The sequence below is a fragment of the Pinus tabuliformis genome, chromosome 2_2 (assembly GCF_031772625.1).
Source record: "Pinus tabuliformis cultivar Carrire ecotype Pingquan chromosome 2_2, CPIR1, whole genome shotgun sequence".
Lineage (NCBI taxonomy): Eukaryota > Viridiplantae > Streptophyta > Pinopsida > Pinales > Pinaceae > Pinus > Pinus tabuliformis.
Window position 1 is genome coordinate 262,525,858 of NC_142300.1, and position 18,264 is coordinate 262,544,121.

The 18,264-nt window shown below is 43.3% G+C and overlaps 1 protein-coding gene across 1 annotated transcript in view; it reads left to right on the forward strand.

Moving 5' to 3' along the window:
* LOC149192302 (SEC12-like protein 1) overlaps window positions 1-18,264 on the forward strand; it is a 53,815-nt gene that overhangs the window by 8,871 nt on the left and 26,680 nt on the right. The window lies entirely within an intron of this gene.

The window sequence follows — 18,264 nt, forward strand, 5'->3', positions numbered from 1 at the left end:
ATCTTGCTGCCATACTTCCAATCCCTGAAAATAGTGGATTAGCCCCAAATCCTTGATATCAAACTCAATTTCCAGGTTCTTCTTACAATCCTATATGTCTTGTCAAAAATAGATCATCCACATACTATACCAGAATTAATGTCTCATCTTCTACCAGCAGATAATAAATTTTGGGATCGAATCGCTCTTGATGAATACCAAGCTCTGGGTGCTTGTTTTAGCCCATACAAGGCTTTCTTCAACCTGCACACATGAGTTCTCTTTTCATGTGTTTCGAAACCTTTTGGCTGTTCGATATATACCTCTTCTTCTATCACCCCATTCAAGAATGCTATCTTGACATCCATTTGGTGAATCTCCCATCCCATCTGTGCTGCAAGGGATATAATGGATTTGATAGAGGTATACCGAGCTACTGGGGCAAAGGTTTCCTCATAGTCTATTCCTTCCTTTTGTGCATATCCTTTTGCGACAAACCTAGCGTTGTACTTGTCTACACTGCCATCTGTAGCACACTTGATCTTGTAGATCCATCTTGAACCTACAATTGATCCGTTCTCTGGTCTTGGTACAATTTCCCAGACATCATTTGTCATGATAGAACTGTACTCTTCTCCCATGGCATCCACCCATACCTAGTGTTGTACGGTTTCTTGAAAACTAGAGGGTTCTTCGACCTGAGTTACCAATGCTTCGTACTTGTCAGGTTGTCTACGCTGCCTTTTCTTATCTCTAGGAGCTCCAACGAATTCCTTTGCGTCAGTCTGTCGTACTTCTCGCCTAGTTCTTCCATTGGTGGTGGGAGGTTCCATCTGTTCCTCTTCGTGTTGTTGTCCCTGCTGTGACACTCCTGGCTCCTCTTCTCTTGAGAAGATGCCCGTACTGGTTATCGTGCTTGAACCAGACACTTGTCTTCCTGCTAGATCTGATCCCTGTTGCTGGACTAGAGCAACATCCTCATCCTGTTTTTCAAACGACATTTCACGAGATTTGCTGAAGGCTCTATCTTCCATGAACTTTGCATCCCACTTTACTACAATCTTCTTACTGCTCGGAATGTAGATCCGATACGCCTTTGAAGTCTCGCTGTAACCTACTAGATACCCAACGTCGACAGTCTGCTCTAACTTGCTTCGCTTCTCTTCTGGAATATGGCAATAAGCTACACTTCTGAATATCCCGAGGTGACTTACATCTGGTTTTTTTCTCGTGAAAACTCCCTCTGGTGTCTTCTTTCCTAAAGCCCTGTGAGGAGTCCCGTTCTAAATGTGTATAGCCGTGCTACATGCTTTTGCCCATAAAAACTTGGGTAGATTTTGATCATATAACATCGCCTTTGCTGCTCCAACAATAGTTATGTTCTTCATTTCTGCGACTCCATTCTGTTATGGATTATAGAGTACTGTCCATTCTCTTTGGATCCCTTCTCTTGCATAGAAATCAGTGAAGTTCTTATCCATGTATCCTCCGTCATTGTCTGAGCGCAATACCTTGATCTTCCTTCCTGTTAGGTTTTCTACTAGAGCCTTAAACTCTTTAATCCAATCAAAGACCTCATCCTTGGTTCTCAAAAAATAGATCCAAGTTTTCCTGGAATGGTCATCTATGAAGGTAACAAAATACTCAGCACCACTGATGGCCCTTGTAGACATCAGATCGCAAATGTCTGAGTGTATTAACCCCAATACACTCTTAGCTCTATTGTTGCTTCTGGAATATGCTGCTTTGGCGTACTTGCCTAGCACGCAGCCTCTGCATGTATCATCATGCTTGGTAGTAAGCACTGGAACCCCCGTAACAGTTTCCTTGAGCATCCGTAACACCCCATGATGTAAGTGTCCCATCCTCCTATGCCACAACTCATTTAATTCTTTTTCTCCATCGACATTACTGCTTATCAGTGCCATAGGAGACTCGAGTTGCAACTTGTATAATCTGTTGCTTCGAGTTCCAATCTGGGCCCTCTTTTTCCACTTTGGATGCTTGACATATACTCTATTACCAATGAAGTATACATCATATCCCTTATCTTGTAATTGAGAGACAAAAATCAAATTCATTCCCATACCTGGCACATGCATTACATTCGTGGCCTGAAGACTATCTCTTGCTGTTGTCTGGAATATAATGATTCCTTTTCCTACTAGGGTGCATTTCGTCCTGTTACCCATTGTGATTTGGAAGTTCATCTGTTTCTCCTGATAGCTCGAGAAATATTCTCGTTCTCCAGTCATATGAACTGAAGCCTCGCTATCAATATACCAATCCTCGGCTGATGCAAAACTTGATAAGCAAGCAAACTCCTCTTCCAGCCTGGAAGCTGATTCAACAATTTTCTGATCCCTACTGTTCTCCTGTAATGTTCCTAAATAGGAATACAAGTGATATAAATCAAATAATCTGTGCAGCAAAATATAAAAACGAAATACACATTAAACACCCATGGAAATGCTGCAAATATGGAACTGCTGAGCCATTTTATTACTTCTTTGAGGGAAAAATACAATGGATAATAGAATGGTGCACTTGGGCTTGTCTCAATGGACAAGCATGACCAAACCCAGGTGAGAAAATGGCTGATCTGATGACTGCTCCAACTGCTGCACCAATCTGCACTGTGCTGCCCAGAAAACTGCCTTTCTGCTAGGTTCGAATGGCTGAAAAGTCCACTTCCTATGCCCAGAAAATTATAAGCTTTTAACCCCGGACTCCTTGGCCTAAACCCAGAAAAACCCACGAAGGAATTTGGCTAGTTTAGACTTCTGAAATTCGACCCCCTTGGAGCCCAACTTCAGCTGCAACTACAAAACTCGGCCTGCTGGAATCTGCCTGTAAATCCTCTCGGAAATGGTCCCAAAGTGCTGGGTTGACCCCTACTATCAATCCCCTGACTTCTCGAATGGGCTTTTGGCCTATGGCACCTGCTCCTAAGCTCCACGAAAATGTTGGACTGGCCCTCTGTGCTGCCCCCAAGCCTAGTAATTCGAACTGCTGGGATGCTGGCTCCAAAACTCAGAAGAAACACTGGCCTATTGTCGCTCTCCCAATCCTTTAACTCTCCCAACAAATGGCTGATCAATGATAGCTCCAACTCCTCCTGCGTATTCTCCAACTAACCAGAAATACGCACTCCCTATTTGTGGCTGAATGGAAGTGCTGTAACACATTCCCGAATCTCCTGAAATGATTATGCAACTGCCTCCCTAGGGTGGGCACGAAAGGTCCCCCGAAGGAAAGGTTGAATCTCCTGCTTGAGAGATTTGTGGCTAAACAACCAGTTGACTCAGCTAAATAGCAGAGCAAACAGTCAAGTAATTTTGATTGCAAGTTGGAAGAATGAATCCCAAATGAGAGCTTCTTCCTCCTTTAACTCCTCGGGCCTTCCTTGCCCCATGTGGACCCTTCCATCCAGCTATTCGACCTCCCTCCAAGCCATTCGAATGGCCCAGTTTGAATTCACATGTGGGTGCCCCCCACATTCCACTAGCAACCAAATAAAGTCGAATTCCCTCCTAAGTCCCTAAGTCGAAAATGCTGGGTTCTCTTCCTTAGATAAAATTGTGCAAAATTGTGTAGCAACACCCTCTTACAAATGTATTTGAGAAGGGACATGATAGTCTTCCCCTCCCAAATGTTGCTTACCCTCAAGCAACCTCAAAGTTGGGTGCTCCAAAATATGCTCACCCTCCTAGGTGGCATCCTCATCTGGCAAGTTCTTCCAACGCACCAAGAACTCCCTGATGGTCCTGCTCCTTAGTTTCCTTTCCCTGCTCTCCAAGATGGCCTCAGGTTCCAAAACCAAGTGGCCCTCATCATCCAGTGGGGGTAAATCTGCTGCTGCCGTCACCTGCTGTCCTAACACCTTTTTAAGGCATGAGAAATGAAATACATTGTGGATCTTGCTCCCTGGAGGCAGCTCTAGCTCATAGGCCACCTCTCCAACTTGTCTAATCACCCAGTAGGGCCCATAGAAGCGTGGTTGTAGCTTCTCGGCCCCCTTATGCTTCAACGTGGACTGCCTGTAAGGTTGTAGCCGGAGGTACACCAAGTCCCCCTCCTCGAAATGCCTCTCTGTCCTGTGCCGATTTGCATACACCTTCCGCTGATTTTGGGTTGTCACCAAATTATCCTTGAGAGCCTTGAGGATGTCTTGGCTCTCTTGGACCCAATATTTGGCCTTTGGGACCCCCATTGCCTCCAAAAACAATGTCAGCAAAAGATAATGCATCATATCCATATAAAGCACGAAAGGAGTCATACTAATGGACATGTGGTGGGTGGTGTTGTAGCAGTACTCGCCTAGATGCAACCACCGAATCCACGCCCTCTGCTGACTGGTCATGCAGTTCCTCAGGGACCCTTCTAGCCACTGATTAACCCTCTCGGCCCGGCCATTTGTCTGAGGGTGGTAGTTGGTGCTAGGAGTGAGCTCGGTCCTGACCAATTTGAAAAGTTCCTGCCAAAAGCCTCCCATGAACCTGCTGTTCCTGTCACTCACAATGTTCTTGGGGAGCTCGTGCAACCTGAAAATCTCCCGAAAGAACAATTCTGCAACCTGTGCAGCTGTGTATCTGGTGGGGATGGTGAAAAAGTGGGCATATTTGCTCAACCTGTCGGCCACTACGTAGATGCAGTCCTTCCCCTGGACTGTGGGGAGCCCTGTGATGAAATCCATAGAGATACTTTCCCATTTCTCCTCGGGGATGAGAAGTGGCTGTAGCAATCCTGCAGGGTGGATCAGCTCCCCCTTGTTCCTCTGACATGCCTCACACTCCAGTACGTGCTTCAACACGTCTCCCTTGAGGCCCTTTCACGTGAATCTCTCCATGACTGCCATATATGTTTTCCGGAACCCCTGGTGCCTGGATAATGGTGAGTCATGTGCTTCCTGGAGCACCCTCTCTCTCAACTGTGAGTTGGGTACTAGGAAAATGCACCCCTTGTAATAGATGATCTCATCCATCACTCGGTAACGCTCATCTACATGGGTACCCTCCAAGACCTCGCATGCCCTTCTGTCCTTGGAGTACTCCACCAATAACTGAGCCTTCCAATCATGGCAAATGCTCATGAGGGATAAACCAGCTGGTCTCCGAGTACTGTTGAAATTTGGCCAATGCATGCATGATGGTCAACATCTCTTTTTCATATATGGAATATGACAGCTCATGTGGTAGGAGCTTCCGACTCTCGAAAGCAATGAGATGTCCATCCTGTGACAAAATTGCTCCAACTCCCACTCTGGATGCATCAAACTCCATGGTGAAGGGCTGGGTAAAATTTGGAAGTGCCAAGACCGGGCAACTGCTCATCACCTCCTTGAGGTTATCGAAGGCAACTTGCGCTCCATCAGTCCATGCAAAATCCTCTCTATTGGTCAAATCGGTCAAGGGTGTTGTCAGCTATGAGAACCCCTTGACAAAATTCCTGTAGTAGGTGCAAATGACCAAGAAACCCCTCAGTGCAGTCACATCTCGTGGTATCGGCTAATCCCGGATGGCTCGTATCTTCTCCTCATGGACCTTCACCCCATCAGCACCGATGATATGCCCTAGGTAGAGCATCTCTGTCAAGCCAAACTCACATTTGGATAACTTGGCATAAAACTGCTGCTCCTCCAGGATGTGTTGTGCCTCCTCCAAGTGCTGGAGATGCTCCTCCCATGTTTGGCTGTAAATCACAATTTCATCGAAGAAAACCAACATGAACCTCCTCAACTGTCCCCAGAAGACATGGTTCATGCATGACTGGAAAGTGGTCGGAGCATTGGTCAACCCAAATGGCATGACTAGGAACTCGAAGTGCCCATAGTGGCACCGGAAAGCTGTCTTAGGGATATCCTGATCCCTCACCCTGATCTGGTGGTACCTTGAACGCAAATCGATCTTAGAGAAGTACTTGGCTCCTCTAAGCTCATCCATTAGCTCATTTATGAGGGGAATGGGATAGTGGTTCTTCAGTGTCTTCCAGTTGAGGGCTTGGTAGTCAATGCACATACGAAGGGTTCCATCCTTCTTCTTCACCAGTACTACTGAAGAAGCGAAGAGATTGGAACTTGGCCTGATATGGCCCAATGCTAAAAACTCTTGAATGGCCTTCTTTATCTCATCCTTATAGGCCTTGGGATGCCTATAAGGGGTGGTGATCATTGCCTGCACACCCGTCTCCAACTCAATAGTGTACTCAAATCCCTTGTTTGGTGGCTGCCCTGGTGGAATGTCCCCAAACACAACTGCGTATCTCTCCATCAAAGCTTGTATGTCTGGTGGTGGTGGCTGGGCTTGTCCCCCAACCTCTGAAATCATCAGCTCTTCTGCCCATGCAATGTCCCCATGTCGCAGATCTGCCTCCATCCTATCGGCCGAGACTGTTTGAGGTGGATAAGACTGCATGCCTCTTAGAACTACCAATTTGGCATTCGGCCCAATGAACTCCATCTTTGGCTTCCTCCAATATGTCGTGACTCACTCAAGGGAGTACAACCACTGGACACCCATCACCACGTTGGTGTTTGGCACATCGACCACAAAGAAATGGTCCGTCATCGAGTAGTTCCCCATAACTATTGTCAAGGCAAGCACATATCAAGTGCATTGTATGGTACAATCACTTGGTACTAGGACTAAAAAGCCCTCGAACTCAACCGTGGTGAGGCCCCTCCTCTGAACCAACTGGGCATCTATGAAATTGTGGGTAGCCCCACTGTCAACTAGGACTGACACCCTCTGCCCCTGTACGGTGCCTTTGATCCTCAATGTCAAAAATTTGGGAATCCTGCATAAGGAAGCAAGGACTCCCCCAAATGGGGCAAGGGATGCCCCTCCCTGTGGAGGTGGTGGTGGTGGCCCTCTATTTGTCGGACTCTCACCATCTCCCACACCACACTCCTGCTCCACCTCGTCCTGCTGGTCACTGTCAGAAAAAACCTCAATATGGTGTGCTCCACCGACAGTGCACCGATGGCTTGGTGCCCAGGGCTCCCTGCATGTGAAGCACAACTTCTTCCTCTTGAGGTCCTTTTGTTTCTCATCATCTAGCTGCCAACACCCTTATGTGGTCCTCTGAGGTGGATGTCTAGTCTCATGCCCCTTTTGTGGAAAAGGGGTCCGTGCAGGAAAAGGCGTTCTAGTCTTGGGGATGGCCTCTTGTAGATCTTTGGTGCACAAAACTGCCTCTTGCAACGTGGAGAGTTTGCGTGACTTCACCAGTCCACGCAGGGGCTCAAGTAAGCCCTCAATGAAGGTGTACACCCTCCTAGCCTCTGATAGATCCGGACCATCATTGATATTCACAGAAACTCTGAGATGTATTGCTCCGGGTTACCTATTTGGCGCAGTTGGGCCAACTCTCTGAAATGGGCCTCTGGATCTCTCTGGTCAAAACGCTCCACAACCCTCCTAGTGAGGTCCTCATAAGAAGCCACATTGGCATGCCCTAGGGTGGCCAAGCCATGAAACCACCAGTCATGGGCTTCCCCCTCCATGTGTAGCATGGCCATCTTGATGGCTTCTTGTTCTGTCATCTGGTTGAGTTGGAAGTAGGTGTCCATCTTCTCAACCCAAGCCCTAGCCGCGCACTTGGCAGTGCCATTGAAAGTAGGGAAGTACATCCTCCCTATGGTCCTCTGCAGCTCATAGTTCTGGGTTCCCTGTCCTCCATAACCCTTGTTCTTCTCACTCTGCTTGAGCTTGCAGAAATCTTTGAAAGAGAGTGCTTCCCTAAAGATTGCATCCATAGACTGCCACTCTTTGAAATAGTCTCCCATCTGAATGGGGTCTTCACCCCTTGCAGGTTCGATTTGTGCCACTGGTACAAAGAAGGCAGTGTGGCATGAGTTGGCCCACTAGCTGATGGGTCCTGCACTGTTGGTGAGGGATGATTGAATGGCTGAGAGGCTCTAGAAATTTCCCCAAACAGAAACCCTCTAGGAGTGGTCCTCTCTCTGTTCTGCAACTTTATCTCTTCCAGCATATCTTTCTGACCCTTGGCTAAGTCATTCAGGGCTGTCAGAAGGCTGTCGAAAGCCACCTCTTCAATGCTCTTGGGTTCCACCATGTCCTCCTCTTCTACCATGGCTTTCCCTCTGTCCTCCGTGTCTGGAGTAATCTCCAGCTCTCTTTCTTTGCTCCGGTACCTCTGCCTTCGGTATGTGATGTTCTGCTGGTCCCCTTCTCTCATAGGAGACAATCCCCACAGCTGAGCCAAGAACTAGGCTTTGATACCACTGTAATGTTCCTAAATAGGAATACAAGTGATATAAAGCAAATAATCTGTGCAGCAAAATATAAAAACGAAATACACATTAAACACCCATGGAAATGCTACAAATATGGAACTACTGAGCCATTTTATTACTTCTTTGAGGGCAAAATACAATGGATAATAGAATGGTGCACCTGGGCTTGTCTCAATGGACAAGCATGACCAAACCCAGGTGAGAAAATGGCTGATCCGATGACTGCTCCAACTGCTGCACCAATTTGCATTGAGCGGCCTAGAAAAATGCCTTTCTGCTAGGTTTGAATGGTTGAAAAGTCCACTTCGTGTGCTCAGAAAATTATAAGCTTTTAACCCCGGACTCCTTGGCCTAAACCCAGAAAAACCCACGAAGGAATTTGGCTGGTTTAGACTTCTGAAATTCGACCCCCTTGGAGCTCAACTTCAACTGCAACTGCAAAACCCGGTCTACTGGAATCTGCCTATAAGTCCTCCCGGAAATGGTCCCAAAGTGTTGGGCTGACCCCTACTATCAATTCCCTGACTTCCCAGATGGGCTTCCGACCTATGGCACTTGCTCCTAAGCTCCACGAAAATGCTGGGCTGGCCCTCTGCGTTGCCCCCAAGCCTAGTAATTCAAATTGCTGGGACGTTGGCTCTGTTGGCTCCAAAAATCACAAGAAATGTTGGCCTACTGCTGCTCTCCCAATCCTTTAACTCTCCCGGCAAATGGCTGATCAATGATAGCTCTAATTCCTCTTGCGTATTCTCCAGCTAACTAGAAATACACACTCCCTGTTTATGGCTGAATGGAAGTGCTATAACACACTCCCGGATCTCCTGAAATGATTATGGAACTACCTCCCTAGGGCGGGCACGGAAGGTCCCCCGAAGGAAAGGTTGAATCTCCCGCTTGAGAGATTCGTGGCTAAACAACCGGTTGACTCAGCTAAACAACAGAGCGAACAATCGAGTAATTTTGATTGCAAGGTGTAAGAATGAATCCCAAATGAGAGTTTCTTCCTCCTTTTAACTCCTTGGGCCTTACTTGCCCCATTTGGCCCCTCCATCCAGCTATTCGACTTCCCTCCAAGCCATTCGAATGGCCCAGTCCGGATTCACATGTGGGTGGCCCCCACATTCCACTAGTAGCCAAATAAAGTCGAATTTCCTCCCAAGTCCCTAAGTCGAAAATTCTGGGTTCTCTTCCTTTGCCAAAGTTGTGCAAAATTGTGTAGCAACACCCTATTACAAATGTATTTGAGAAGGGACATGACATCTCCATGCCCTTTTTCTTTGCTTCCATCTTGCCTGGACCTTGCTATGATACCATATGAAAATTTGTTGCAATAATTGATTTATTTCTCCTACTTATTTATAATAAATTATTCACCAATACTTCAGTAAATACCAAAATAAATTCAGTTGTAGACTTCACAAATTAGGAACTGAAAATTAGAAGGCAAGAGCAACATCAGCTTATGAACAATCACATTGACACACTTGTTTTTGGACAATTGTCCCTGGAAAAACCCAATGTGGGAAAAAGGTGCAGCAGAACTGAGGATTCTTATTATTGGCAGTCAATATCTAAATACAATTTGCATGCCCTAGGGAAAAACGACAATGCACTCAGAGAAGATAACTGATAATTCTCTCACATTGATTTTGGAGATTTTGCTCTGTCCCCAACCCACTGCATAGTCCGCGTGAGCCTACGCAGGCTCTGTGATTTCTGTGTGGAGGCTCCCTCTGACTGCGTCAACCTGGACTGTCGTTGCTTCTGCTGCTGAGAAATAGATATTTCTCTTGCCAATCAACTACTATGATTCCTGGCACTGAACTCTGCTCATCCCCAACACTTTTGCGTCAACCTCCTCTAGATTTTGCGCTGACCCTCTGCGTCAATCTCCTTTAGTTGCTGCACTATCCCTTCTTGGACCAGCGCTGGCTCTGTTATCCTTGTCTGTGTATTCACTGTAACTAGAAATCACTTCCTTCCAGTGCTGCCTCTAATCCTCTCTACTTGATCACTGGTTCGAATTTCTTAGCAAACCCTGCCCTAGGAAAATCGAACTAACTAATCAATTCTCTGTGTCTCTCCAAGTGAACCCCAAGCCTCCATCTTATACTTTTCCTGTTGAGTCTTCAACGACCGAGATTAAGTCTCTAATCGACGACTAATATTTAAACATGACTTGATCTGCCTTGTAGATCATTCTCACCCATATTTTGATTAATACCCTTTAATATTTTAATTTCCCTAAGTTTAGACTTAGGAACTCCATTAAAAATATTAATTATTTTAATAAAATACAATCCAAGTGGAATTTCACCAAACGGTTTCTGAGTTCTTTAGAACTCATGTGCCTTAGCCTCTCCACCAATTTTCAATGTTAGAGTACTTCCAATGCTACCAAAAACTAACATAGAGCTTGAGCTTAAGGCCAAGGTCCAACTAGTGAATGGCTGGCCAGGCATATAGGCATTGTAAATATACTTCTATAGACTGTGTGGTAAGCTTGCTATAGTGAACTCAAAGTTGTGTAAATATTAATGTAAATATTAATATTATAATATAATAAGTAATGGTCCAAAATGGCTGGGAAGAGCATGATAGGGGCTATGATTCCACTAAAGGGGAAGAGGAAAAGTGGGCCTATGGGAGAGTCATCCTCTATTTCTAAGTGTTAGCCTATGAACTCATCTCTTTTCATGCACCTCAATTAAAGTTCATCCACCACCTTTGATTTATAAGCCAATCACTGAATGCATGTTGTGGTTGGTAAGGAAAGTGTACCTCACATATTTAGGGAGGCGTGGGGCTGGGTAAATCTGCATGAGAAAATGTGTGAGTCATCCTTCCTGATGAGAATTTGATTTTCTCGTCTTTTCTCATGGGAGCAATTTTTTTGATTGGCTTGTCATCATTTCTCATGTTCATGCCCTTTTACTCCTCATGTTGCATTCTCCATTGCTACTCATTAACGAAACTTGGATATTGACCAAATCAACACTGTGAAATACAAATTTGTAGACCTCGGGGAAAAGTTTGATTGCTGTAGGTCAGCATAAAGTTTGAGCAAGTTAGGAAGCCTTCACCCACTATGTATTTGCCACTCATTGGGTTCTTGAAAGCCAAGTTTTATTCTTCCACATTTATCTTAAAAAGCATTCATTAGATTAGACTCTTTATGCTGACTCAAAGAGCATTGGAAGGGAATAATATCCTTAGGAATTATTGAACCATCTGCACTAGATGCCTATGGTTGGGTGGAAAATTGCTCATACACAGTCAGTTTCTTGGACTCTTTTATTAAAAGATAAGTGTTCAATCTTTGTATGTATATTTATAATTGAATTGCAGTTCTCTTATGAAAATATGTGTATTTTGCATGCTTTTTGTGTGAATTTGCTTTGTTCTGAATAGAGGCATTTGATTTCCATGAAATCTCTTAATTCTTTCTTGTTGAATTGTGATGCATTTTATTAGTTGCGCTCATATATTCAATAGAATTTTTCTGGGCTGTTACTGGCCCAAAAGTGAAGTGGGTTCTCATTCTATGGCTAAAATCCATGGAAGGGGACATGACACCTATTTAGGGAATCAACCACAGTTTTTGCATGTATAGGATTATAGTTAATTGTGTTTATGGTTGCTAAAGTCAATTCAGGATGAATAGGTTGTTGGTCAGTTTGGTCAGGGCTTAGCATATTGACAAATATTATTATATACTTGTCTCAAGCCTTGTCATGTTATTGTACACACTAATACGGTGAAGTTGACTAGGGAAGGGAAACCAGGCATATTTATAAATCATTTATTTTGGTTCCCTTGTACATGCGTTCATATATAATTCTCTTGGGAATTTCATTATGATCTTGTGTTATGCTTAGCTCTAAAAGACATTTGCATTTGGCCCTGTTGATTTAACACTAATCTTCCATGCATATGCAATACATGTCATGTCCGCTTTCTCTCATAAAGGCCTTGACAATTTGGGACTGCTTATTGGTTAGGGAAGATGAATCATAAGCAGTCCTTTAAGTGAGGTGCTCTAGGGATTCATAATGATCCAATATTTTGTCAGACATTCTTAATGATTTAAATATTGCTTAGACATTCTGTCTAAAACATTTCACCAATACGTTTGTGCCAAGATACTTGAGGTGAAAATGGGTGAAACACTTTTCCTCTTTGCCATGTTTGTTCTCAGTGATTTTGACATTCACTTCATATTGAGCAATTATTACTCTTTTAACTCTATGATGTATTCATGCCTTTTTTATACCTTGTTTGTATTTATTTCCATCTAGATTTACAAATTCCACCTCTCTTCATCTTTTCTCTCATTACCCATAAGACCAACATCAAAACATAGGTATGATAACAACATCGCAGCAAGACGTAAGGTTGACTCAGGAGCTTGGTGGTTAACCTCTGTTACCCAAATAACAATTAAGCTTATTTACACTCGAGTGATTTACGATTGAGGTGAAAACATCATTTTTTAGGTGCTAGGGATACATTACCTAATCCCAACCCTAATAATTATTATGTGCTAATTAATGACCCACTACCGGTGTATAGTAAATGACATTAATGATCACCAAGGGACCACAAAGTTGAACTTAACCACCATAATACCAACATTGCCCTTAAGCTTGAATTGGGGACAAAGAAAGTGAAGGTGGAACATTCATGCATTTGACCAAGTAAAGATTGCATCCCAACAATTTGTATTTCTTTCTAGAAATATTTTCAAGTTCCATCTTTCTTAATCTCTTGTCTTATTATCTTCTCTAGTTTTTCATATTATTTTATCCAATGAATGTATAAATCTCTCTATGAACTTGTTATGGGCCCAAAGGGTTCAAAACTCTATTCACATACAACGCAAAGTTTCATGGTATACAAAGAGCACAAGATTATATACAAATGTAATAATAATAATAATAATTATAATATGATTGATAGATTGATGATTACAATGAATGAATGGCTTGGCTTATATAGGCCATAAAGAGGAGTAGTTACGATGAAGAGTCATGATCGTAGTATTCTAATAATGTCAATTAATATTGAATACAATTATATTTAATATTATAATATACCAAATTAACTATACCACAAAATCTAGGATCCATAGTGAAGATGGGTAGCCATTATCCTAAAAGACAAGAAAAGATACAGTGCTACTTGTTAGTTTATGTAGCTCGGACATGTGTTCTAGTCTCAGATGGTGTGTGTGAGGCTAAGGAACATCTTTTCTTGAATACCCAAAAAAAGTTTCTAAGAAAAAGTACCTTAATTAGAATTAATTAACCAATTTATTAATTTTCTGAGGCCTAACTTGGGGAAATGGCTTGATTAATTTTCCTCTAGTGACTTCTAGAAAAGTCATAAAAAGGGGTTAAGATGATTTTATCCATTGATTGAAATTAGATCATGGCTGTTGATTTGTCAACGATAGATTATAAGAGGAAATCGATGGGCATTTGGAGAACACATCAATACACAAATTTGCGGTGATAGCAAGGGTGTAGAGGTAGTGCAGGGGCATTAGTAGATTGAGACTAGTAGTGTTTGGAGACATGATTGTCAGAGGAGATTTATCACTGTGATTTGCAAAGATTATTGGATATCGAAGGTCGAATTGCTAGAGCAAGGAGATAATTTCTCAAAGAGATCGATTTTCATAGGGAGTCAAGTCTGCCAGTTGGAGTTGAGTTCTAGAGAGGCCGAGTTAATTTTCCTAGTAGTATGAGTTTGCTAGAGAGGGGCTTATTACCCACCACTTATGGGTGATATCCACAAGAGAAATTTTTCTCCTAGATGGTCCTCAACTGGCAGCCAACAACCCCTTGCAGCCACCAGATAGTTTGATGTGCCATCATCTCCGTCACCATTATGAGCCAACCATTATGCACCCTCGCCCATTTGTCATTATCATATGTTTGAAGGTGGGCCTTCCAAGACCGAAGGTATGACTTTCATTATGTAGTTGGGTACTTTTGTTTACTTATCATGGACACTTTTGGGCATAGATTAGTGGGGGGATTCGGCGGAAAGAATGGGCTTGGTTTGTACTTTTGTCCCCTCTGTCCAACTTGGTGGTTAACCTTGTATCCTAGTCCAGCGGGATCTCCTTTATTGGCTACTAGCTTCAAGAGTGCCACTACATGGGAAATCCCGATTTTAGTTGCGTGGTCCCACTTCCCGACACCACATACATCACTCCCCTCTGCTCATTATAACCCCTTTCATATATTTCCCATCCGGGTCAACATTTTTCCATTGGGTCCAGAAGGAGTTAGCTTCCCCCCTCTTGTCCACACTTTGGGTTGGGCCTGAAACAATGCCCCAGAGGTTGATGTAGATAAAAATAAAGTAAAAAGCATAATTTGGCCACTCTCAACACGAAATGTACCATAAAATGCAAAAGATGGCCGGGACCTACAAATTTAGCATGTGCGCAAAAGCCAAAACATGAGCTTTACCCCTATCATTATGGCCATCACCTTGGTTCCTAATGCCTCTTATATTGGCCCCTGCATCATTAAGGAACCCATGATTGCACCAACCCCTGGTGGGTGATGAACTGCCTAACCTTAAGGGGGTATACACTGCCATATCATTCACATCATGCTCTCATCCCCTTGAGCCCCAAGCAGTAACAAAAAGAAAAATCAATAAAAGGCAAAATGCATATGAAGAAGAGTGGAAAAACAAAGGCAGAGGTAACTCATGTACTGCGATTGCTCCCTCCTACATCTATACACCCAATTGTGGGCTTCCCTTATCATAGCTACCCTTGTATTGTGGCATGTGGCTTGGAGCCTTCACCTGATGCCCCACTCTGTTATGCCATTATATCACATGACACTTGCCACTTGAGGGATGTACCATGGACTTGTCACTCCCTTTGAGGTTGAGACCACCTAATAGGGTCCTTGAATAACCTCCTTCTTGAACATGGAGACACTTGTACACTCGAAAGCCCATTATGGAAGGGCATGCTACTATGAAGTGTCCACTTGGTTCCATGGTTTGTAAGCTTATTTACTCAATTACACTCATGATTTGTTGTACTTGAAGGTGAGGAGACACATTGGATCCTATACAAGATTGTAGGTGGGTCTTCATCTTGGGGTTTGATCTCCGTGTATGGGGTCCAAGCCCTCTAGAGGGTCATATTGGCATTTGTAGGGTGTGCGTTGAGAGCCATGGGCCTCCACTATAGTAGAGAGCAGTTAGCCATGCCATGGGATCCTTTAGTACTATCCATTGCTCGCGTGTTTCAGCTATTTGATGATGATGATGCACATGGACCACGTTGCCGAGCTGGCTACACACTTGCAGCACAAACTTGGCAGTTGATCCAGGGCCCAGATGGGGTTGTGTCTCATCAAGGGAGACAAAGGGAGGGCTTGCATCATTGTTCCAACCCTTACAAATGGGATACATGCTTGTTCGATCCATTTGGATACTTATGAGGATGTTTTTGTGCCCCCATAGCCACTTGGGAGCACCACAGGTCATTTGCTTGGAGATCAAGGGGCCACACCCTTTATCACTATATTTGAACGCCTCCACTCATGTTTGACACATTTTATTCCACTTGGCCTTTCAATGGCCCTCCTAACTACTTATCTATCATTTTGGCCCTCTTGGGAGGCTTATTTTTCATGTTATGGAGCTATCTTGGTGGCCTTGTCACCAAGGAATGTTATTTGTACATTATTTTATTATTAGGAGCATCATTAGGCCTAATTAGGCAAATAAAACCCTTAGAGGATCATATATATTGATGAGAGGATCATTCTATTCCTCATCATCACTTGGATTTGTATCTCTCTCTTCTTGAGAATTTCGCTATAGCTATTGATGGACAAATTGGATGATTATTGATGCATTTCGATGTTTGGATCTCTTTCTTGGTCTTGGAGCTTCGATTTTGTCTCTTTTTGATGATTGGATATACTTGCTATACATGTAAGTGCTATTTCATGGTCTATCTTTCTTTCTCTTGTGCACATGTATAATGTATGGAATTTTCGCTCATGAAATCTGAAATTCTTCCCTAATTTAATGTGAATTTGTCAAATTTTGATCTTGTGAGGATATCACATATGTTACATGTTTGGGTATAGTGAATGAATGTTCCTAGGCGTAATTATATCCATAATTGCCTTTGAAAAGTCATCAAATTGCTGCAATAAGAAGTATAAATTCCTTGGTAACCTAGTAGGTGCTTCTTGGGCTATGCGAAGTTGCCATAAGACTCCTTGACTGGGTAAAAACACTCCAAAACTTGAAAGTACATTGGCTCCATTCTCCCAATAGGCTAGGCATTGATCCTATCCTTGGTGATCACCTTAAAGAATATCTTCTTCACCTCTTTTTCTCCTTTCCTAAGCCCTAACCCTAGAGGTCTCTTAGGGCATCAAGCGAAATCTCATAGAGCCATCCATTTCAAGAGCAAGTTGGGCTACAATTGTGTTGGGGTTTTCTCTAGGCCCTCACAAATTTTGAAGAATTTTCCGTGGCTAGATTTTGAAATATCTCAAGCCCTAGCTCCAATTTTGTTCTTATCCCTTGGTTTCCTTGGTTAGTGGCTTCATCAAGGGTCATTGCATCACAAATCAAGCAAAATCCAATTTCATTGATCCTTTTCTCCTCCCTTGCTTGGTCTAGATCTTTTGTTTGAAGTTTCACCCGAAACCCTAGGCCTTGCTTGGGTCCACTTGGGCTTCTTTGTGGCCCCACACCTTCATCATTTGTATTTCACAAGACCACTTTTGAAATGCTTTTTCCTTGAGGATCTTAGGTCTAGGGCATCCCTTATCAAGGAATATCCCTCATCCCTAGGTCTAGGCTTCCTTTAAACCCTTTCTTGGAGAGCCTTACACCTTGGTTCTTGAGAAAGTAAGTCTTATCATCCAAGTCTCCCCTATAAAATGGCTATTGAAATCACTCTTTATCCATAATTGATATATCATTCATAGTGATTTCCCTTATACCGGGACTCCTCCCATCTGTGAAAGTCTGTAAAGAGCAGGGGATATTCACTAAGGTGACAGTGGGTCTTTGTCTCATTTTTGCCACTTGATCTAGTAGTTTCCCCTTTGGAACCCCTCTTAGGACCCCTGCTAGATTGAGCGGTAACAGGGCTGAGTGCTAGGGCTGCATGTGTGACTAGTTCAGTGAGCCAGAGGGAGGCCAAATTGATCAGAGGGGGCTGAATTGCTTCTAGGAGGCTAGATCGACTTGTAGAAATGTCAGGGTTAATTTTCCGAAGGTTTGCTTATTTACGACAAACGATTGTAATTTCTCCATCACAGATTTTGCTGAAGAATTAATAAAATTACTCGTTTGCAGAATTGGTTTTCCCCACACGGGTTTTTTCCAGGGACATTTATCCAAAAATATTGGTGCCCATTATTTTGTGTGTGTGCACTAATTTTCTCAGTTCTTGCGGTTTATTTATTTATTATGAAGTTGCAGTAGTGTTTTATTCGGTATTTGCCACAAATAAACTGCAAAAGAAAAATAATCAATTGATAGGAGAATAATAACTAATAACCAGTTAACTGCAACAACTTTAAAAATTTCACACTACCACATGGCACAAGCTGTTCAAAAGTTCAGCTCCAAAGCTCTATCCCTTACTTTTTTTCTATCTTCATGGGTTGTAGTAGACAAAAAAATCAGGGGGGGGAGCACCTTGGTGTTACCCTTTTACGGAAACACGTCCTCCACACTAGGGAAATGTTTTCCCATGTGTTCCCCTGAGTTTCCCTGGAAGGGAAATATGTGGAAACATTTCACTCTGCATCCCCTTGTCCTTGGAGCGTTGGAAATGTGGGGTTGTGCCCCCCACCTTGTGGGACACGTCCTTGTGGAAATCTGTAGTTTTGTAGCCACATTATTCCTTCTTTTCTCGATAGGACAACCTTCCATTGAACATCGACTTGACTCTATTGCCCAATGGAAAATCACTAGCCTCTGGTTCTTCCTTCCACTCTATTGACTTAATTCATAAA